Source organism: Chiloscyllium punctatum, chromosome 9, assembly GCF_047496795.1.
Source record: "Chiloscyllium punctatum isolate Juve2018m chromosome 9, sChiPun1.3, whole genome shotgun sequence".
In the NCBI taxonomy this organism is placed as follows: domain Eukaryota; kingdom Metazoa; phylum Chordata; class Chondrichthyes; order Orectolobiformes; family Hemiscylliidae; genus Chiloscyllium; species Chiloscyllium punctatum.
The window spans coordinates 125033980-125058452 of record NC_092747.1 but is presented as its reverse complement, the minus strand read 5'-3'; the positions used below and the strand labels follow the sequence as shown (position 1 = coordinate 125058452).

The window sequence follows — 24473 nt, the reverse complement described above, 5'->3', positions numbered from 1 at the left end:
AGCAATGATTTCCACAGATTAACCCACCTTCTAGCTGAAGAAATTCCTCATCTCAGTTCGAAAGGGCCATCCCTTCACTCTGAGGCTGTGGTCTTGGGTCCTACTAATGGAAACATCTTCTCCATGTGCACTCTATCAGGCCTCTTGGTATTTTGTAAGTTTCAATGAGGTTCCCCCATCATCCTTCTAAACTCCATCAAGTACTGATCCAGTGTACTCAACTGGTCCTCATTTAACAAGCCCTTCAACCCCAGATCATCCTTCTAAACCTCCTACAGACCCCTTCCAATGCCAGCAAATCCTTCCTTAAATATGGGGCCCAAGACTACTCTCAATATTCCAAATGTGGTTTGACCAGAGCCTCAGCAGTACATCTCTGCTCTTGTATTCTCGCCCTCTTGAAATGAAGGTGAACAATGCGGCCCAACATTTCAACTCCCCCTCCCACTCTCCCGAGGACATGGAGGTCCTGGGCCTCCTTCACCGCCGCTCCCTCACCACCAGACGCCTGGAGGAAGAACGCCTCATTTCCCCTTCCCCCACCTCACGCTAGTTCTAAACTTCCAGCTCAGTAACTGTCCCCATAACTTGTCCGCACTTGTCCTACCTGCCTATCTTCTTTTCCACCTATCCATTCCACCCTCTCCTTCTTGACCTATCACCTTCATCCCCACCCCCACTCACCCATTGTACTCTATGCTACTTTCTCCCCACCCCCACCCTCCTCTAGCTTATCTCTCCACGCTTCAGGCTCACTGCCTTTATTCCTAATGTAGGGCTTTTGCCCGAAACGTCGATTTCGAAGCTACTTGGATGCTGCCTGAACTGCTGTGCTCTTCCAGCACCACTAATCCAGAATCCTATAAAAATCTTAGGCTGTAGTCAGGCTAACTGGGCTGTAGTAGGCTTCTGCCTTCCTCCCTTCTTAAACAGAGGTATTGTATTAGCCATCTTCCAGTCCTCTGCGACCCTCCCTGACTCCAGTGATTCCTGAAATCTCCTCAACTATCTCCTTCAGAATTCTGGGGGGCAGTCCATCTGGTTCAGGTGAATATTTCGTCTTCAGACTGAAATAACACTACAGAGCATGGCATCCTGTCACCAAGTCACCATTTATTTACACAGGTCCTTGACACTGATCCAGCTCCCTCAGAGCTAGCTCTGAATGAACAGAACTGTTGATACTTCTGTCCTCATCTGTCAGCCAGGGCTCCTTGACTACCAGATTAACAGCCTCAATCAGGGAACTCATATTTAATGAGGTCCACCTGGCTGACCTCGTTACAATAATTGCACTCCTCCCCCTCTGACTCCAAGGATATAGGCTAGTTTGTTTTTGTAGCTCCTTCTGGGGAGAGTCAGATCCTCCAACTCTTGCCTCTGGTACGGGTGGTGGGTAACGCACAGTAGCTTGCTTCTTGCGCCTGGAGTGTCTCTTCTCCAGGTGGCAGAGGTGTTGAGACAGTGCCATCTGCCATGGTCCATCTCAGATTCTGTGGCATCTTCAATGCTTGATGGAGAGGGTGAACCCATGGGTTCCAGAACAGTTGGAAAGGTTGTCGAGGAGCCGTGCACAGTTTGCTTCCGTACCATTTGCAAGTTTGCAGCTTTTATGTGGTTCACATACTTGTTTGGGACTGTTGCACCTGCCCAATCCGTATACGTCACTTGTCCTGAACTCGCATCTACCATGTCTCTTATTAGTGCTGGGATCTTCCATGGTTCCAACACAGAACATCATCCCCTGAAGCAAACTGTCTGTCTTGCTTAACGGAGCCTTGTGTCCGGCATTGGCATTCGTGATACTGGTTCACCCTCACCTCCACAAGGTCTGGGAAGAACAGATTTAACCTGTTGTGGAGTCTTCACCCCATTAGCATCTTTGCTGGAGCTATTCCTGTAGTTGCATGAGGGGCGGTCCTCTAATCAAGTAGGAACCGGACAGTTTGGTATCAAATTAAGCTGTAGGCTATTTCTTTAAGACTGTCTTCATAGTTTAGACTGCTCTTTCTGCCAAACTATTGGATGATGGATGGTATGAGTTGACCTTATATTGAATACCATATATGTTGACTCTAGAAAATATTCAAATTACCTGCTGGTCAATGATAGCCTGTTATCTGTGACCAACATTTCCAGGAGTCTGCATATTGCAAAGACATGCACAGTTTTTCTCTCGTTGTCCCCTTATTTAGCGAATGAACTCTATACATGTCCAGCCACTTTGAGTGGGTGTCCACAAGATTAAGAACATTGAACCCCTGAAGGGATCTGCATAGTAACTGTGTAACAGAGTCCATGGTTTACCTGGTCATTCCCATGGAGCTGGTGGCAGTGAATTTTGTCTTTGTTGGCACTCTGGGCTCTGCCCCACCAACATGACTATGTCTGAATCCAATCCTGGCCACCAGAGATGACTTTTCGCCAACATCTACATTTTGAAAACTCCTGAATGGCCCTGCTGGAGTTTGGCCAATATCTGGTGACAGCCTTTGCTCAGGACAATTACTCTTGCTCCATAACAATATACTAACCTCTCCTATGATCTGGTCTCTCCGTGTCCAAAAAAGTTTCAAATCTGGTTGTGACAGCCCTTAGATTTCCCACATCACTACCAACCAGGACAATCCACCACTGAATTCAGCCTGAGGCTATGGGCGGCACCACCTTCTTCTCTTTAAGCAGACCTAACAGGGGTTTGTGGTCCGTTAATAGTACCAATTTATGTCTGTAAAGGTATTGGTGGAATTTCATAACTCCAAATATGAATGCCAAACTTTCCTTCTTTTCTTGGGCATAATTACACTTAGCCAAAGTCCTGGATAAATTCTCTACTGGGCATTCATCTGCATTGTGCCATCTATGAATTAATACTACCCCAATGATGTATGGGGAGGCATTGCACATCAATACTAGATCTCACTTGGAATCATAGTGTGCCAACACCTTAAAGGATGATAGCTGTTTCTTCACTGAAAGCTGTGGCTTGGCTACTTGCCCATTTCCAAGGCTAACCCTTTTTTAAGAGTTGATGCAAAGGTGCCAGGACGGAGGCCAGGTTACATAACACTTACCATAATAATTCACCGGCCTAAGAAAACACCTAAGCTTTGGTACAGATGTGGGAGCTGGCACATCTTTGATCACCCTCACTTTATCTTCTAATAGGATTGGTTCTGATTTGGATGTAGCTAAGCAATTGAACTGTTCCAAACAAAATGTGGGTGGACTTTCCAGGGTGTGCACTGTCCTGAATACCAGTTCTGAGTTCTCAATTTAGGTTTAGTGGGGCTCTTTTGCTGTCTCGAGTTCTCATACTGGCAACAACTACAATGGCCTGCCTGCCTGGATCCTTATGAAAATGTTAACCATTTGCCTGGGGCTTGACCTTGTTTTGGGATTTTGCTGTGGACTAAACTAGAGTTACTCTGGTCAGGGTATGTCCTGAGTGAGACTATGCAATTGTCTTCAGTCAAGTGATGTCCCCCAAGCTCAGTAGACCAGACAAGGGTGTCCACTTTCTTCAGAGTACCCTGTAACCCATATGCTCCACTTGCTGCATTTTCCAATTAAAAAGCCAGTTCTAGTGTCTATTTGAAGTCCAGTTGGGCTTCAGCTCATAGGTCTTTTTGTATAGTTGCATTGTTAGTTCCACTCTCATCACCATGAAACAATTCCACAGAGGCCAGTATCCCTTCACCAAGTCGCCCTTTATTTACACATGGAAAGTCCTTGACAATGATCCAGCTTCCACAGAGCCAGCTCTCAGAGTGAACAGGATGACTGAGACTTTTTAAAAAATATTTTATTAACCAGTACGCTTTGCAAACAAAGTTAACATTAGCAGCTGTATACAAGAAACAGCAATTTACAAGGGAAAGAGACTTCTGTTTTTGTCTGTCAGCCATGGCTCCATTTTCGACCAGATTAATAGCCTCAATTAGGGAACTCATTTTCTGTGAGGTCCACCTTGTTACACTCACTACGCAGTCCTTTCAGCTTCCCCATCACCTTTTCCTTAATAAATGCCACCACATTCCTCTCTGCCCCATGATTCTTTTGATGTTGTGCTGCTTTTGATGTTGTGCTGCTTGTTTTTTTCACTGTGAAAACTGTGAAAGTACATGTTCAGTTCCTCCAACATTTCTTTGTTCCCCTTTACTACTTCTCCAGCTCATTTTCCATTGATCCAATGTACATTATTGCCTCTCTCTCACCTTTTTTGTATATAAAAGAAACCTCTTGTAATCATCTTTTATATTAGGAGCTAATTTACTCCAATATTTCATCATCTCCCTGCTTATTGCTTTTAGTTATCCTCTGCTCGTTTTTAAAGACTTCCTAATCCTGTGACTTCCTGATATTGTTCACCAAAGGTCTAATTTTTCATTAGTTTTTATGCTATTTGTGACTTCTACTGTCAGCCATGGTTGCCTCATCTTCCCCTTTGTACATTTCTTCTTCCTTGGGATAATATTCTGCTGTGCCTCCCGAATTACCTACAGAACTGCTCTTGTGTCTTATGGTCTTACTGTCTTCTGAAGGCATATGAATATTAAGAGGTGGGGTCAGCCTAATGATCAACTAAGATGGAATCATGAACATCCAGGCATGCATGTTGAAGTATGAACTAAGTACTTTGCATCTGTCTTTAGCATCTTCTTGTTACTTGCTAAAGTCATTGTGAAAGGATGTAGTTGCTGTACTGAATAGGCTAAAATATATTTGAGGAGGTACAATAAAGTCATACTTTGCATAAAATTGTTAAATCACCAGGTCTTGATAGGATTCATCTGAAGATGCTGAAGGAATTGAGGGTGGAAATTGTGAAAGTACTACGTATGATTTTCCAATCCTCCTGACATAACTGCATGGAGGCCAGTGTCCCATCACCAAGTCATCTTTTATTTACTAGTGTGCAGTAGACTGGCTGTGGCCAGGCAGCTCGAAGTCAGTCTTCAAATGAGGAAATTCTAATCTCCTGGTTTCTTGGTCAGCCAAGGCTTTCCTGATTGGCCCAGGTTAACAACCTGAATCAACAACCTCTTAGTCATTGAGGTCAACCCGGTTCTGATCACTACACCTCCTTAATTACAAGTGTGGTGCCAGAGGAATTGGAAATGTTTTGCTCCAATTCAAAAATAGTTGCAAAGATAAATCCAGAAACTTTAGGCCTGTCAATTTAACCTTGGTTTTTACAAATTTTAACTTTTATAAATCTTAATGTTCACTTGCAGATGTATTTTAATTAAGGAAAACTAGCATGATTCATTAAAGGTAACTTGTTTAGCTAACTCAATTGAGATTTTCTGATGATGTATCAGAAGGGGTTAGTACATTTTTAAACATGAACAGACCAGATAAAATATGCTCATTACTGGAATCAATTACAAAGACATCAGGAACCATTGTGCTAGGACACTGTGTGATTACTGGTGTCCAAAATGTGCAACTATTCCTGATGCATTTCTGGTTGGCACAAAGTGTTATAGTGAAGGTATGAACCATTTTTGATGCTTAGCTATCCAGTAATTCATACACTTCTTCGTATCACTCCCACCCTACAGAACTAAGTCAACAACTTCCGAAAAATGCATTATGTGATTCAAGAGTTTAGAGACGCCACTGGTTACGCCTTCAGGATATGTTTCCCTTATTGAGGCAGAAATAGATGTGGCCATAAAATTATGGACTTAATTCTAAAGGAATGTCGGAACAGAGAATCCTGGGTGTACTTGTGTACAAGTCTTTGAGGGTGACGGGGCAATTTGAGAGAGCATTACAACCACATGAGATCCTGGGACAACAGCATGAAAGTTATAATGATCTTTTACAAAACAGTTTCTGGTCTCAAGGAGAGTGTTGTGTATAATTCTGAGCTTTAGGAAGGACGGAAAGACTTTCAACAAGATTTGCAGTGGTGGGGAACTTCAGTTTTTTGGATATTTTGGAGAATATGTATTGTTCCTCTTAGAGAATAGTAGGTTGAGAGGAGACTGGATACAGGTGTTCAAAATCTTGAGTTATTTCTATGTAGATAAACTGTTCTCATTAGTGGAAGGATTGAGAAGCTGCAGACATAGTTTTAAAGTGTTTGGAAAAATAATCAAAGGTGGTAAAAAGAGAATGTTTTTTACATACTAATTGGTTAAAATGTGGAATACGTTGCCTGAGCATGTGTGACATTAGGGGGTTTGGACAAGACTTTCAAAAGGGAATTTGGTAGGTACCTTGAGAAAACATTGCAGGACTTCAGAGGAGGGTAGGGAAATGAGATTATTTATGCTGCTCTTCCAGAGGGTTGGCATTGTTGTGATAGGCTGAATGGCCTCCTGTTGTCCAGCAGCCATTCTATGATTCTGTGTGGATTTGAATTATTACTTTCAAGTTGTTATGCATATTAAAAAAAATTATTTCACTTTAGATTCTGTTCTAAGAATTTGCAAAGGTCAGAGGAGATTTTGAACGTTAATGCCTGTAGGGATGTTTATTAATATTTCCCATAGCGTTGATGGGTTGCTTGCAGGCATGGGATTTTAGGCGTTGTTCGGTCTGTCACATTTCATAGGTGAATGTCAATCAAAGTATTAGATAAAACATCAAATTCCATTGCATAAATGAGTATATTTTTGTTCATGTTTTCACTCAAGTATCAATTAACTGAATGAATTTCAAGATTTTTGTAATGCCAAATTAAATGGAGGTGCAAAACATATCCTATTGACTTAGCAGCGTACTTGAAATTGTTTCAACGCTTGTGCAGTAACTTCTCACCAAAGCATTATCTAACATCAGAAGTAGTAACATGTACGTGTTCTGTATAATAATGTATGAAATATCACTGGATTCATTTTGGTCCGTTGGTGTAAAACCTGTAGGAGTTTCGCATTCATTGTATGAAGGAAGAGGCAGGGACTTGTTCAACTTTCCAAGTTGCCCGTATTTTCCATGAGGAAAGCAAACATTTCTTTCAAAGGTAGCTGACTAATTAGAAACAAAATGTTTGACACTAACACTGATATGTAAAGATATATGTCTGTTTAGTTTGAAGGATTTTGTAGTCAGATGCTATTAGTTTATAAAGTGTGAGGAACCCCAACAATGGGTTGTCTTGCGATGACCAAAATCTAATTTGCTGAGAAATTGTTACTTGGAGCTTCATTGATTACATAGTTTTGATCGTGGAAGCTTTGAAAGGAATCAAATGGTAGAAAGGCACACTTCAACAGAAATGTAACAGGGTATACAAATGTCATTTTGGTGTGTGAGAACTAGAAGATAAACAGCTTAGCAGAATTTGAGTCCTAGTTGGATGTAGAACCAAGGCAAAATAGTTAAGTACCAAGCCTACCGTGTTTTTCTTGCTTTAGTTCAGCTTGGAGTGAAAATGTTTATGTCTGAAAGGAGTTTGAGCATGGGAAGTTAGAGAAATTGAGAATTTCACCTGCTTTGGTGGTGGGGGTGTATAATCAAGTGACATCATTTCCAATTAGTATTTCTAATTGTTATATATATACCTTGTAATAGCAAGGCAAAGGAGGTTTATTTTTGTCTCTGTAGACTTTGTTTTGAAAAATAAGCTTGAAAAAGGATGTCCTGGGCAGGAAAAGAGACATCAGGCCAGAGGAGATTTGGGGAATGAGCAATGTCTGTGTGTTGCATTGACTGGCATGACCAAGTGAAGACATGAAGATTTAGCAGAAGGAGCATTTTGGCAACTGAGATCATAATTCATTAAGTTTTAAGACAGTTATGAAAATGATAAGTTGGGAAAAGGCAAATTACAACAGTGTGAATCAGGAACAAAAAAATTTGAACTGATGTGGGAGTCTTTAGAAAGTCAGTTGACCAGAGTTTAGGACCATCACATTCCTGTGAGGATGGAAGATGCCGTGGCAGGATTCGAACCCAGAGCCCGTGAACACCAGCTGAGTTTCTGGATTAATAGTCTAGCAATAATATTACTAGGCATACATGTGACAAGGGGAGACAATGGCCTACTGGTTTATCACTGGACTGCTAATCCAGAGACCCTGGTGAATCTGGTTCAAATCTTGCTGTGTCAGATGGTGGAATTTGAATTCAATAAATGCTGGAATTAAGAGTTTAATGATAACATGAAGCTTTTGTTGATTGTCAGGAAAAATCCATCTGGTTCACTAATGTCTTTTAGGGAAGGAAACTGCCATCCTTACCTGTTCTGGCCGACAAATGACTCCAGGCCTATAGCAATATGGGTGACTCTTAACTGTCTTCTGGGCAATTAGGGATAGGCAATAAATGCTGGGCTAGGCAACGATGCCCTCATCCCGCGAAAGAATAAAAAATAGCCATCATTTCCCCAGTTTTGCTGATGATGTTGTTGTCACCTCGGTATGCACAAGCAGATGAGGTCACCTTTACTGTCCATCTTGGCATTGGCATTACACACTATGTTCTAATCTAGAGTCATTCAGGTTACAGCATGTGTGATTATTTCTGAGTTGTATTTCAGGAAGTCTGTCTAGGTATCTGAATTGTTGTTTCATGTCTTTGGTGGCCAATCTGATCAAAGGTTGCAGTGGAACAATAGTGGCTGATGTGCTGCTGCTGCAAGGGTTCAAAGAAATGCTGTGTATGCTCATTGTGCAAGACATAGTTCATGTCTTGGGAAGCCAATCTTTACCTTGCTGTACAGAGCAAATGTTGGATAGATGATTGACTGACTTTAGTGGAAATACATTGTGTCAGTTGTCATGAAAGCATCGGCTAAAGGATATGTTAATGGTCGTTATATAGCAGGGTAATTATGTTATGTGAAGGGTTGTGCATTGTCAATGATACCTTGGACTTCAGAACTTCTTTGCTTTCCTACCTTTTTAAATTTGCTTCTGAAAACTTACCTCTTTAAATATGCTTTTGGCTGTTGGCCTAATGTTTATTTATGTGGCTTGCTGCCAAATTTTGTTTCATACTGCTACTGTGAAGTGACTTGGATTGTTTTATTACATCAAAGGTAATGCTCCTGTGGACATGCCTCGGGATGTTTAACTAGTTCAGATGTGTGCTACAAATGCAAGCTGTTGTGGTCACAGGTGTTGAATGACCATTATCTGGGAACTAGAGGGAAAAAACAAGCTTTGTTCAAAGATTTCAACAAAATGAACATCAATTACGTGTTTTTATTTAAAACAGAAATTATTTAAGGAATGAAAGTGGTACAATCATAGCATGTCACTGCATGGAAGCAGCCCTTTTGTATGTTTTCTTAGTCATAGGATCATGGTCATACAGTATAGAATTAGGCCCTTCGGCCTACCATGACTATGCTGACAAGCAAACACCAAACTACTCTAATCTCACTTACCTGCACTTGGGCCATTGCCTACTGTGCCCCAGTATCTTAAGTGCTCATCCAGATGCTTCTTAAATGTTGTGAGAGTACCTGTGTGCACCATCGTATCAGGCTGCACCTTCCATATTTCCACCACCCTCTGGGTGAAAAGATATTTCTCAGATTTGCTCTAAACCATTTGCGCCTCACCTTGAACTTATGCCTTCTGGTCTTAGACATGTCGGCTATGGAGAAGAGACTCATGATCTGTCTTATCTATTCGTCTCATAATTGTGCATACTTCAATCTTGTTCCCCTCAGACTCATCTAAGGGAAACAGTACCAGCCTATCCAGTCTCTCTTCATTACTGAGTCTTTTCATCATAGGCAACCTGTTCTGAAGAAGGGCCACTGGACCAAGAATATGCTGAGCTTTTCTAGCAATTTCTATTTTTGAAATGTCCTGGTAAATCCACTCTGTAGCCTCTCCAGTGCAATCATGTCCTTCCAATAGTGTGGTGACCAGTATTCCATCTGTGGCCTAATCAATGGTTTACATAGGTGTAAACAGTTTTAAAGTTGCTCCTTTCTTCCATGCCTTGGCTAATGAAGACAAGTATCGAATGCCTTCTTCACCACCCTATCTACCTGTGCTAACACCTCCAAGGATCTATGAACTTGTACTCCAAGGTCCCTTTATTCCTCAGTGATCCCTAGGGACCAACTATTCATTTTGAGTGTCCTCCCCTGATAAAACCTCCCAAAATGCATCACTTCACTCTTACTGGAATTAAATTTCACCTGTCATTACTCTGCCCAATTCACCAGCTTATCAACATCAGACTGGAACCTGAGATTATTCCTTCTCACTATCAAAAACAGCATCACTTTTCGTGTCAATGTCAAACTTATTAATGTAACATTCCACATTCGCTCCAAGTTCTTAATGTACATAACAACAGCAAGGGACCCAGCACCAGTATCTATAGTGGTGGTCACAGGCTTCCACTTTACGAAAATTTGTAACCCAGTTTTGGATCCGGTTTGCCAACTTGCCTTGGATTCTTACCTTTTAGACCAAATTTCCATATGGAACATTGTCAAATAGCTTAATGAAGTCAACGTAATCCACATCAACTGCACTACCCTTATGAATAATATTTAGTAACCCGAGTCTGTGCTGATCGATCCTTGCTTTTCCAAGTACTGATTAATCCTGTTGTTCAGAATTTTTTTTCAGTAATTTCCCTACCAGTCATATCAGACTAGCTGGTCTGTAATTACCTGGCCCATCCCTGCTGCTCTTAGAATCAGAGAGTCATCCAACACAGAAACAGACTCTTCGGTCCAACCAGTTCATGCCGTACATAATCCCAAACTAAATTAGTCTCACCTGCTCCTGGCCCGTATTGCTCCAAACCTTTTCTATTCATATACTTATCTAAATATCTTTTAAACATTGTAATTGTACCCACATCCTCAGGTAGGTCATTCCACGTGCAAACCACCCTTTGTGTAAAATATATGCTCCTCGTGTCTTTTTAAAATCTCTCTCCCCCTCACCTTAAAAATGTCCTCCCTAGTCATGAAATTCCCCCAAAAGACAATTATCATTAACTCCATCTGTGCCCCTCATTATCTTATAAACTTCCATAAGGTTGTCTGTCAACCTCCTAATCTCCAGTGAAAAAAGTCCCAGCCTATCCATTCACATGAAACTCATACTTTGATTTGACATTCCAAAATGGAAGATCTCACACTTAAGTATATTAAACTCCATTTGTCATTTCTTAGCTCACTTCCCCAGCTGATCAAGGTCCTGCTGCAATTTCTGATCATCTTTCTCATGTCCATGATACCGCCTACTTTAGTGTCAACAGCAAACTTACTAATCGTTCCTTGTACATTCTCATCCAGATCATTGAGATAGATAACAAGCAGCAGGGTGGCACGATGGCACAGTGGTTAGCACTGCTGCCTCACAGCGCCAGAGACCCGGGTTCAATTCCCACCTCCGGCAACTCTGTGTGGAGTTTGCACATTCTCCCCGTGTCCTCCGGGTGCTCCGGTTTCTTCCCACAATCCAGAAATGTGCAGGTTAGGTGAATTGGCCATGCTAAATTGCCCGTAGTGTTAGGTGAAGGGGTAAATGTAGGGGTCTGGGTAGGTTGCGCTTTGGCGGGTCGGTGTGGACTTGTTGGGCCGAAGGGCCTGTTTCCACACTGTAGGTTATCTAAACTATCCAGCCTTTCTTTATAACTCAAACCTTCCTTACCTGCAACGTCCTGGTGAGTCTCTTCTGAACTGTCTCCAGCTTAACAATGTCCTTCCTATAACTTGGTGAACAGAACTGGATGGAATATTCCAGAAGAGGCCTCACCAATGTCATGTACAATCTCGACATGACTTCCTAATTCCTATACTCAAAGGACGTCTTGAACAAAGGAACCACATTAGCTGTCCTTCAGTTATCTGGTACTTTGGCTATAGCCAGCAAATATTAAGTATATCCGCCAGCACCCCAGCAATCTCCTCCCTAACCTCTCATAGCAGCCTGTGATATGGCTCATCAGGTCTTGAATCTGCTAAAACATCTAATATCTTTAATAAATACCTTTTCCTTATTAATATGTTTGAGAACCGTACCATCACAACTGAAATCCCTGTCTACAATGTCTTCCTCTTTGTGAATAAGATAAAAAGTATTCATTTAAGACCTCACCCATGTCTACTGGATCCATGCACATGTTGCCCCTTTGGTTTTTAATAGGTCCCACGCTTTCCCTGATAATGCTTTACTATACTTAGGAAATGTCTTGGGATTTTCCTTGAACCCATCTGCCAAAGATATTTTGTGACCTCTCTTTGCCCTCATAATTTACTTTGAAGCAACCTCCCACACTCTGTACACTTTTGAAGGGCCTCCCCTGTTTTTAATGTGCTGTACTTTTAGCAAATTCTTCAGGTTTTCCTGGACCTGTTGCCCTTACTCTTAATTATGAGGAACATAATTCTCACTATGCTTTTTTAAAGAATTCCCACATTTGAACTGTAGACTTACTTGCAAGAATTTGCTCCCATTCTACATATTAAAATTGGCATTACTTCAATTTAGACACTTAACTTCTGCAGTCTCCTTATCCTTTTCTATAATAACTTGGAAACTTAGGGAATCATGGTCACTATCCTGAAAGCGCTTGCCCACTGAAACTTCAATCACTTGATTGACTTCATTGCCTCAGGTTAGGTCTAGCACTGCTTCATATGAATATCTACATACTGGCGCAAAAAGTTTTCCTGGATGCACTTTAAAAATTTCACCCAGTCAAATTATTTCACACTATTGCTATCCCAGTTCTTCTGCATTATTTTTCTCCACATGAGCTTAATCAGATTTTTTTCATTTCACACACTCTTCGATGTTTTTTATTTTGAAATGACTAGTTAATCCCATTTGAAGGGATAATGTACTTTGATTGAACTGAGGATTGTAGGTGGAAAATCTAATTTAAGTGTAAAGAAATTTGTTCAAATTCCACTTTTGTTCATTTTCCAATTTTGAATTTCTGCAGCTGTGACACCTGCACCAACCCTAGGCCCATCAAAATAAGTGATCTAAGCTTTCGTTACGTAATTGTTTCCGAAGGGACCTTGCCCTGTGCAAAATTACAGCCACAACTGGGCTTACTACATTTTTCCTCACCTGCAGACAAAGTTGGGATGCTCTGAGATGTAGTAAGGCTGTGTATAAATGCAAGTTATTTTTCAGGAAGACAGAATTTTACAGTGGAAAGAATAAAGTCATTTGTCCCTATAGAGTTCTATATAAGAAAAATGATATCCCATTTTTGATCTCTATCTTTTCAGATCATTGGATCCACAATACTTTTGCGTGTTTGCAATTCTGTGATTTTTTTGCTTCAGTGGAATTGCTCTAAGTACACCATTGAACATTTAACTGTGGCAGGATCACAATAATTATCAGAAGCAGCACCAACACCATTCTAAGCAAGGTCACAAGAACTGTATTGGAAATCATGATAAGTCAAACCCTGCATTACAAGGTTATATTTCAATAACTGCAGAAATTTATATTTTTGATGTTGATATTTATATCATTTCAGCTGTGTCTATTGTCAGTACATGCATGTGCACTGTGCATCAATTCAAAATTTGAGTTTATGTGTTTTACCAGAATGGCACACAATTTAAACACGGGATCATCGCTGATATAAAATATGATAGCATTCAGATAGGCATGACTAACATGAGGGAGTGAGGCCTGAGACATGGCGTTCTTCCATGAGAGATGGAGATGATAGTGGGAGGGAGTGTTGGGCTGTGAAGGGGGAGAAGGAGGCTGTGAAGAGGGAAGTGGGCCCCAGCACTCTCCTCACACTCCCCTGCCCTAAATCTTGTCTCTCCTGACTCACTGCAGATGAATGCAATTTCAATTTTGTGCCTATTTTCTGCACTTGCGTAGTCCTTTTGCATAAGATGTCATTGGAATTCTGTGTGATGCTGCACATGCATGGCTTTGATACTGGCAAAATCATTGTATTTGTGTGGTTCTGCATTTGTGTGCATGTGTAGTTCTGGATTTGTGTTCTGGATTTCTCAATCAGATATTTTCACTTTCCTGCAGTTAGATTAGATTCCTTACAGTGTGGAAACAGGCTCCTTGGCCCAACATGTCCACATCGATCCTCCGAAGAGCAACCCTCCCAGGGCCACTCCCTCTGACTAATGTACCTAACACTATGGCCATTTCACCTAAGTGGCACATCTTTGGACTATGGGAGGACCCTGTACCACCCAGAGGAAACCCATGCAGACATAGGGAGAATGTGTAAACTCCACACAGATAGTCGTCCGAGGCTGGAATTGACCCTGAATCCCTGGAGCTGTGAGGCTGCAGTATTATACAATGAACCACCGTGCTACCCCTAAAGTTAAGGCTTTCATTCCTAAAACCAGAAGTTAAACTCCAAAGCATGTAAATTATGAACTTAATATTCACGACAGAAGATATAGATTTTGTTCCTCTAAGTGAAAAAATAAATATTGAGCATTAATAAATTTTCAGGTAGCTGAGGAATAGAATGAAGGAGCAAAAGTAACCTGTGTATGATATGGAAATAGAATACATATGAAGAAAGGTGAGAGAAATAGAAATGCAAACATAAGTTAGCCATTCCTTTTCCAGTTGTTATTCTTATTTTATAAGGTTCTTTTAATTTGGGGGAAAAATGAACATTTGACAGCTTGTATTGATCTAAACCCGATGACACTTCCATACTGAAGCTTTTATATTCAAGAATAAATAACAGCACCTTAAATTAAGCCAAAAAACAAATGGGATATGGCTAATTAAGCATCTTTTGCATTGAACTTATCATAGCATAGATCAATAATGCTGTAAAGACTTATTACTATACTCTAGTGCCTAAACTAGGTCAATAATATGTGAACATTATGGATCCTTGGTATATTTAAAGGTCACTTGCTGCAGAAATGATAATATTCTTTGAAAAAAAAATTGTTTTGGATGACTGACTATGTTTGAAATATCCTTACTGAATGTTGCATGCTTCTATTGTGCATTTGTAATCTGTTTTCTGCAAACATTACTGAAAGCAACTCATGTAGAAGGGTAAACTACAAGAGGCGCAAGAGATTATGAATTAATTTAATCTAACATTCATAACTATTAGCTCAGATGCTGGCACTGCATGTAGGTGAGAGCGTAGCATGGAAGTAGGATCTGTACATAGTAAATCACTGAATATGTATGACCTGCAATGGTGCAGCGGAAGGTGAAGGAGTGCAAGTAGTGCAACCTAAGGCTCGATGACAGACACATTCAGCTGCAGATAACTCATGAGGACTTTGATGGGTGTTTACATAGGCTGTTATAGAGTCACAGAGATACGGAAACAGATCCTTTGGTCCAACTCTTCGATGCCAATTAGATAGCCTATATAAATCTAGTTCCATTTGCCAGCATTTGGCCCATATCCCTCTTAAACCTTCCTATTTATATACCCATCCAGATGCCTTTTAAATGTTGTAATTGTACTAGTCACCACCACTTCTTCTGACAGCTTATTTAATACACGCACTACTCTCTGTGTGAAAAATTGCGCCTTAGCTCCCTTTTACATCTTTCCCCTCTCACTTTAAACCTATGCCCCTAGTTTTGGACTCCATCCCCCCTCCCCCCCCAACACCGGGGAAAAGCCTTTGCCTATTTACCCTATCCATGCCCCTCATGATTTTATAAACCTCTATAAGGTCACCCCTCTGCCTCTGTTGCTCCAGGGAAAGTAGCCCCAGACTATTCAGCCTCTTCCCATCACTCAAACACTCCAACCCTGACAACATCCTCATAAATATTTCAAGTTTCACAACATCTTTCCAATAGAGGGAGGCCAGCATTGCATGCAATACTTCAAAAGTGGCTGAACCAATGTCCTGTACAGTCGCAACATGACCGCCCAAGTCTTTTACTCAATGCTCTGACTAGTAAGGCAGCATACCAAATGCTTCTTCACTATCCTCTGTACCAGTGACTCCACTTTTTAGAAATTATGAGCCTGTGCTCTAAGGTCTCTTTGTTCAGCAACACTCCTCAGGACCTTACCATTAAGTGGATAATCTGCACTGATTTGCCTTTCCAAAATGAAGCACCTCAGGTTTATCCAAATTAAACTCCATCTGCCACTTCTCCACCATTGGCCTGTCTGATCAAGATCCCATAATACTCTGAAGTAACCTTGTTCGCTGTCCACTATACCTCCATTTTAGTGTCACCTGCGAGCTTACTAATGTACCTCCTGTGTTATTGTGGACAGCAAAATGTCTAGTATGTTGGACTTTCCGGAAAGCTTGTAATTTATTTTACCAAATGAGGAGGATTCTGACTCTACGTTTGTGCAGAGTGTGCACATTCAGGAAGTAGAACACTTTGTAGCACCCACATGGATGTGAATTTTGCATCATGGGGAATAGAAACATAGAACATCGAACAATACAGCACAGAATAGGCCCTTCGGCCCACGATGTTGTGCCGAACATTTGTCCTAGCTTAAGCACCCATCCATGTACCTATCCAATTGCCGTTTAAAGGTCACCAATGATTCTGACTCTGCCACTCCCACAGGCAGCGCATTCCATGCCCCCACCACTCTCTGGGTAAAGAACCTACCCCTGAAATCCCCCCTATACCTTCCACCCTTCACCTTAAATTTATGTCCCCTTGTAACACTCTGTTGTACCCGGGGAAAAAGTTTCTGACTGTCTACTCTATCTATTCCTCTGATCATCTTATAAACCTCTATCAAGTCACCCCTCATCCTTCACCGTTCCAATGAGAAAAGGCCTAGCACTCTCAACCTATCCTCGTACGACCTATTCTCCATTCCAGGCAACATCCTGGTAAATCTTCTCTGCACCTGCTCCAAAGCTTCCACATCTTTCCTAAAGTGAGGCGACCAGAACTGCACACAGTACTCCAAATGTGGCCTAACCAATGCCCTGTACAGCTGCAACATCACTTCACGACTCTTGAATTCAATCCCTCTGCTAATGAACACTAATACACCATATGTCTTCTTACAAGCTCTATCCACCTGAGTGGCAACTTTCAAAGATCCAAGAACATAGACCCCAAGATCCCTCTGCTCCTCCACCTTACTAAGAAGCCTACCGTTAACCCTGTAATCTGCATTCTTATTTGTCCTTCCAAAATGGACAACCTCACACTTGACAGGGTTGAACTCCATCTGACACTCCTCAGCCCAGCTCTGCATCATATCTAAGTCCCTTTGCAGCCGACAACAGCCCTCCTCACTATCCACAACTCCACCAATCTTCGTATCATCTGCAAATTTACTGACCCACCCTTCGACTCCCTCTTCCAAGTCATTAATAAAAATTACAAACAGCAGAGGACCCAGAACTGATCCCTGCGGAACTCCACTTGTAACTGGGCTCCAGGCTGAATATTTACCATCTCTACCACTCTCTGACTTCGACCGGTTAGCCAGTTTTCTATCCAACTGGCCAAATTTCCCTCTATCCCATGCCTCCTGACTTTCCGCATAAGCCTACCATGGGGAACCTTATCAGATGCCTTACTAAACTCCATGTACACTACATCCACTGCTGTACCCTCATCCACATGCTTGGTCACCTCCTCAAAGAATTCAATAAGACTTGTAAGGCAAGACCTACCCCTCACAAATCCATGCTGGCTGTCCCTAATCAAGCAGTGTCTTTCCAGATACTCATAAATCCTATCCCTCAGTACCCTTTCCATTACTTTGCCTACCACCGAAGTAAGACGAACTGGCCTGTAATTCCCGGGGTTATCCCTATTCCCTTTTTTGAACAGGGACACAACATTCGCCACTCTCCAGTCCCCTGCGACCACCCCCGTTGACAGTGAAGACGAAAAGATCATTGCCAACGGCTCTGCAATTTCCTCTCTTGCTTCCCACATAATCCCAGGATATATCCCGTCAGGCCCGGGGGACTTGTCTATCCTCAAGTTGTTCAAAATGCCCAACACATCTTCCTTCCTAACAAGTATCTCTTCTAGCTTACCAGTCCGTTTCACACTCTCCTCTTCAACAATACGGTCCCTCTCGTTTGTAAATACTGAAGAAAAGTACTCATTCAAGACCTCTCCTATCTCTTCCGACTCAATACGCAGTCTCCCACTACTGTCCTTGATCGGACCTACCCTTGTTCTAGTCATTCTCATGTTTCTCACATACGCATAAAATGCTTTGCGGTTATCCTTGATCCTGTCAGCCAAAGATTTTTCATGCCCTCTCTTAGCTCTCCTAATCCCTTTCTTTAGGTCCCTTCTGGCTATCCTGTATCCCTCCACTGCTCTGTCTGAACCTTGTTTCCTCAACCTTATGTAAGCCTCCTTCTTCCTCTTTGCAAGACATTCAACCTCCCTCGTCAACCAAGGTTCCCTCACATGACCATCTCTTTCCTGCCTGACAGGTACATACATTTCAAGGACACATCATATCTGTTCCTTGAAAAAGTTCCACATTTCCACGACATCCTTCCCTGACTGCCTATGCTCCCAACTTATGTTCCTCAGATCCTGTCTTATAGCATCGTATTTACCCTTCCCCCAATTGTAAAACCTACCCTGTTGCACGTACCTATCTCTCTCCATAACCAAGGTGAAAGTCACAGAATTGTGGTCACCATCACCAAAATGTTCACCCACTAACAAGCCCATCACTTGTCCCGGTTCGTTACCGAGTACCAAATCCAATATGGCCTCCCCTCTGGTTGGACAATCTACATACTGAGTTAGAAAAGCTTCCTGGACACACTGCACAAACACCGCCCCATCCAATCTACTTGATCTAAAGAACTTCCAATCAATATTTGGGAAGTTGAAATCGCCCATGACTACTAGCCTGTGGCTTCTGCACCTTTCCAAAATCGGTTTCCCAATCTGTTTCTCCACATGCCTGCTGCTATTGGGGGGCCTATAGTAAACACCCAACAAGGTGACTGCTCCTTTCCTATTTCTGACTTCAGTCCATACTACCTCCAAAGGCAGATCCCCCTCTAAGTGCCTTTCTGCAGCCGTTATACCATTTCTAATTAGCAACGTCACCCCCCCCTCCTTTTTTACCACCGTCCCGACTCTTACTGAAACATCTGTAACCAGGAACCTCCAACAACCATTCCTGTCCCTCTTCTATCCACGTTTCCGTGATGACCACAACATCGTAGTCCCAGGTGCCGATCCACGCCTTAAGTTCACCCACCTTATTTCTGATACTCCTTGCATTGAAGTATACATTGAACCCATATCTGTGTCCACAGCTATTCCCTGTCAGTGCTACCTTCTCCACAGCCTCCCTACAGTCTTGGACAAAGAGAGAATGCTACTCTCTTTGCTGAAACCACATACATGCTCTGTCTGCTTTATCTCCGGCCAGAGTGAATAATATCTGCAGGTACTTCCCCTGCCATTTGGATGGTAGTGACTCCTCTCTATACAGCAGTGACTGAAACACTGAGATATGTTTTGCCTGGTACATTCTAATGGTGACACAAAAAAGGGCATCATTGTCAGTAACATAAATGGAAGTGTAAGATTGCCGAGAGATATTAATAGATTCAGTGACAAGGCAAATGGATGCAAATGAATTTCAAAGTACACATGTGAAGCCACCCGACCAGAAAATGACAATAGACAATAGGTGAAGGAGTAGGCCATTCTGCCCTTCGAACCAGCACCACCATTTATTATGATCATGGCTGATCGTCCTCAATCAGTATCCTGTTCCTGCCTTATCCCCATAACCCTTGATTCCACTATCCTTGAGAGCTCTATCCAACTCTCTCTTGAAAGTATCCAGAGACCTGGCCTCCATAGCCCTCTGGGGCAGAGCATTCCATACACCCACCACTCTCTGGGTGAAGAAGTTTCTCCTCAACTCTGTTCTAAGTGGCCTACCCCTTATTTTTAAACTGTGTCCTCTGGTTCGGGACACACCCATCAGCGGAAACATGCTTCCTGCCTCCAGAGTGTCCAATCCTTTAATAATCTTATACGTCTCAATAAGATCCCCTCTCATCCTTCTAAACTGAAGTGTATACAAGCCCAGTCGCTCCACTCTTTCAGAGTAAGATAGTCCCGCCATTCCGGGAATTGACCTCATGAACCTACATTGCACTCCCTCAATAGCCAGAATGTCTTTCCTCAAATTTGGAGACCTAAACTGCGTACAATATTCCAGGTGCGGTCTCACCCGGGCCCTGAACAGCTGCAGAAGGATCTCTTTGCTTCTGTACTCAATTCCTCTTGTTATGAAGGCCAGCATGCTGTTAGCTTTCTTCACTGCCTGCTGTACCTGCATGCTTGCTTTCATTGACTGATGTACAAGAACACCTAGATCTCGTTGTACTGCCCCTTTACCTAACTTGACTCCATTTAGGTAGTAAGTGAGGACTGCAGATGCTGGAGATCAGAGCTGAAAATGTGTTGCTGGAAAAGCGCAGCAGGTCAGGCAGCATCCAAGGAGCAGGAGAATCGACGTTTCGGGCATCAGCCCTTCTTCAGGAATGAGGAAAGTGTGTCCAGCAGGCTAAGATAAAAGGTAGGGAGGAGGGACTTGGGGGAGGGGCGTTGGGAATGCAATAGGTGGAGGGAGGTCGAGGTGAGGGTGATAGGCCGGAGTGGGGTGGGGGCGGAGAGGTCAGGAAGAAGATTGCAGGTTAGGAAGGCGGTGCTGGGTTCGAGGGATTTGACTGAGACAAGGTGGGGGGAGGGGAAATGAGGAAACTGGAGAAATCTGAGTTCATCCCTTGTGGTTGGAGGGTTACTAGGTGGAAGATGAGGCGCTCTTCCTCCAACTGTCGTGTTGCCATGGACTCCTCCATCGCCAGACCATGGAGGAAGAGCGCCTCATCTTCCGCCTAGGAACTCTCCAACCACAAGGAATGAACTCAGATTTCTCCAGTTTCCTCATTTCCCCTCCCCCCACCTTGTCTCAGTCAAATCCCTCGAATTCAGCACCGCCTTCCTAACCTGCAATCTTCTTCGTGACCTCTCCGCCCCCACCCCACTCCGGCCTATCACCCTCACCTTGACCTCCCTCCACCTATTGCATTCCCAACGCCCCTCCCCCAAGTCCCTCCTCCCTACCTTTTATCTTAGCCTGCTGGACACACTTTCCTCATTCCTGAAGAAGGGCTGATGCCCGAAACGTCGATTCTCCTGTTCCTTGGATGCTGCCTGACCTGCTGCGCTTTTCCAGCAACACATTTTCAGCTCCATTTAGGTAGTAATCTGCCTTCCTGTTCTTGCCACCAAAGTGGATAATCACACATTTATTCACATTAAACTGCATCTGCCATGCATCCGTCCACTCACCTAGCCTATCCAGGTCACCCTGTATTCTCCTAACATCCTCCTCACATTTCAACCTGCCACCCAGCTTTGAGTCATCAGCAAATTTGCTAATATTACTTTTAATACCTTCATCTATATCATTAATGTAGATTGTTAAAAGCTGCGGTTTCAGCACTGATCCCTGCAGCAAAACACTGGTCACCGCCTGTCATTCCGAAAGGGAGCTGTTTATCACTACTCTTTGTTTCCTGCCAGCCAACCAATTTTCAATCCATGTCAGTATTTTGCCCCTAATACCATGTGCCCTCATTTTGCTCACTAACCTCCTATGTGGGACTTTATCAAAGGCTTTCTGAAAGTCCAGGTGTACTACATCCACTGGATCTCCCTTGTCCATCTTCAGAGTAAAAAAGCCTTTACTATCCTCCTTTATATTTTTGGCCAGTTTACCTTCGTTCCTTATTTTTTCTTTGTGTATTTCCTTTTTAGTTATCCTCTGTTGTTCTTTAAAAGCTTCCCAGTCCTCCGATTTCCCAGTCACCTTTGCTATGTTATACTTTTTCCCTTTTGTCTTTATATGGTCCTTAACCTCCCTGTTCAGCCACGGACACCCCTGCCTCCCCTTAGGATCTTTCTTCCTTTTTGGAATGAACTGATCCTGCATCTTCTGCATTATACCCAGAAATACCTGCCATTGTTGCTCCAATGCCATCCCTGCTCGGTATAGCACCATTGAATTTTGGCCTCCCTCATAGCTTCATAGTTCCCCTTATTCAACTGAAATGTTGTCATTTCCGATTCTACACTCTCCCTTTCAAACTGCAGATTAAAACTTATTGTATTGTAGTCACTACCTCCTAATGCTCCTTTACTTTGAGGTCCCTGATCAAATCTGGTTCGTTGCACAACCAGATCCAGAATTGCTTTCTCCCTGGTCGGCTCCAGCACAAGCTGTTTTAAGAATCCATCTCGGAGGCACTCCACAAACTCCCTTTCTTGGGGTCCAGTACCATCCTGATTCTCCCAGTCTACCTGCATGTTGAAATCCCCCATAACAACTGAAGTAATATCTTTTCGACAGGCCAATTTCAGCTCCTTATTGGACTTACACACTACATCCAGGCTACTGTTTGGGGGCCTGTAGATAACTCCCATTAGGGTCTTTCTACGTAGAATTTCTCAGTTCTATCCATGCTGACTCTACATCCCTACATCCCCTGATTCTAGGTCCCCCCACCGCGCAAGGGACTGAATATCATTCCTTAGCAACAGGGCCACCCCACCCCCTCTGCCAGTCAGTCTGTCCTTACGATAGCACGTATAGCCTTGAATATTAATTTCCCAGGCCCTGTCCACTTGAAGCCACATCTCAATTATCCCCACAACATCAAAGCTGCCAATTTCCAAATGAGCCTCAAGCTTATCCACTTATTTCTAATGTTTCGTGCATTCATATATAATATTTTTAATTTGTTACTCCCCTCACCCTTCCTCTCAATCCCTATTTCACTTGACCTTACGGCATGATCCTTTTTGAGTTTTCTGCTCCATTGATTCTGTTGTCTTTCTTGACTTCTCTTGTTCTAACTTTCCCTTTAACTTCCTCCTGAAACTTCCAGTTTGTCCCCCCCCCCCCCCCCCCCCGCTATTTAGTTTATGCAGTGGCAAACCAGCTGCCAGAATGCTGGTCCCACACCTATTAAGGTGCAACCCATCCATCTTGTATAATTTATCCTTACCGCTAAACATACCCCAGTGATCCAAGAATTTAAATCCTTGCTTCCTGCACAAGTTCCCCAGCCATTCAAGTCCATTATCTCTTTGTTCCTGTCCTCTCCAGCCCGAGGAACTGGAAGCAAACCGGAGATAACCACCCCGGATGTCCTGCTTTTCAGCCTTCTTCCGAGTTCTCTGAAGTCCTGCTGTAGAATGGCCCTCTTCTTCCCGATGTCATTTGTGCCGGCATGCACCAGCACGTCTGGCTCTTCACCTTCGCCCTTGAGGATTTCCTGCACTCTGTCTGCGATGTCCTTAATCCTGCCACCAGGAAGGCAACACACCATCCTCAAATCCCGCCTGTTGCTTCAGAAACCCCTTTCAGTCCCTCTCATTTTTGCTTTCAATGTTCTTAAAACTGGTGCAGCTCCCATTTGACAACACATGTTCTCATTTGGAATAAATGAAGTGCTCTAAGATTTTGAAGTGCTCAAAGGTATTCTCTCCAATTAAGACAACAAAATGAAGCTCTCCATATGTTAAAGCTCTTCATGTGGACATCAAATCAAAACTTTCTTTGGCATCAAATCTAAGCTCTCAAAGTCATCAAAATACAACTCTTGAAGATATCAAACCAAAGGCACAAATTGGAAGCTCTTGGACCACACAAACAGGAAACTCTCAAAGACACCAACTGGAAACCTTCAGAGACATGAACTGGAAAACGTCAGAGACGGCAACAGGGAACTCTTGGAGACATGAACTGGAAATCCTTGGAGACACCAATAGGAAATCCTTGGAGTATAACCTGGTGTCGTGTGATTTCTGGTTTGTCCTCCCAAGTGCAACACCGGCACTTCCACCTCATTACTTTGAATGATCTAACCCACTTCCAGGAACCCCCGAGGTACTATCAGGGGAAATAATTTATATTTTGTGATTCAGTACTTGTTAACAAAGGATTTTGTTTTAATCGCAAGTGGATCTAATTTACAAGTTATTGATCACTTGCTTGTCACCAAAGAAAGAGATTTTTCAATGAAACCAATAGGCCAGAAAAGCTTTGATCAGCAAAATTGAAGAACATGACATTGATCAGGCCATTTTTAGAATTTCTGGTCTCCCTGCTATAGGAAAGATTTTGTGAAAGTTGAAAGGATTCAGAAAAGATTTACAAGGATGTTGCCAGGTTTGAGCTATAGGGAGAGGCTGAATAGGCTGGGGCTATTTTCCCTGGAGCATCGGCGGCTGAGCGTTATCTTAGAGAGGTTTATAAGATCATGGGGGGTATAGATAGGGTGAATAGCTAAGGTCTTTTTCCCAGGGTAGGGGATCGAAAACTAGAGGGTGATGCAAGTATGGAATGAGCTGCCTGATGGAGACTGGCACAATTACAACAGTTAAACGGCTTCTGGGTGGGTACATGAATAGGAAGTGTTTGGAGGGATATGGGCCAAATGCTGTCAAATAGAACTAGATTAATTTAGGATATCTGGTCGATATGGAGAGAGTCTGTTTCCGTGCTGTACATCCCAACAACTCCAG

The 24473-nt window shown here is 42.8% G+C and overlaps 1 protein-coding gene across 3 annotated transcripts in view; it reads left to right on the top strand.

Annotated features, from left to right (window-relative positions):
• LOC140481653 (protein diaphanous homolog 3-like) overlaps positions 1 to 24473 on the top strand; it is a 604739-nt gene that overhangs the window by 243113 nt on the left and 337153 nt on the right. The window lies entirely within an intron of this gene.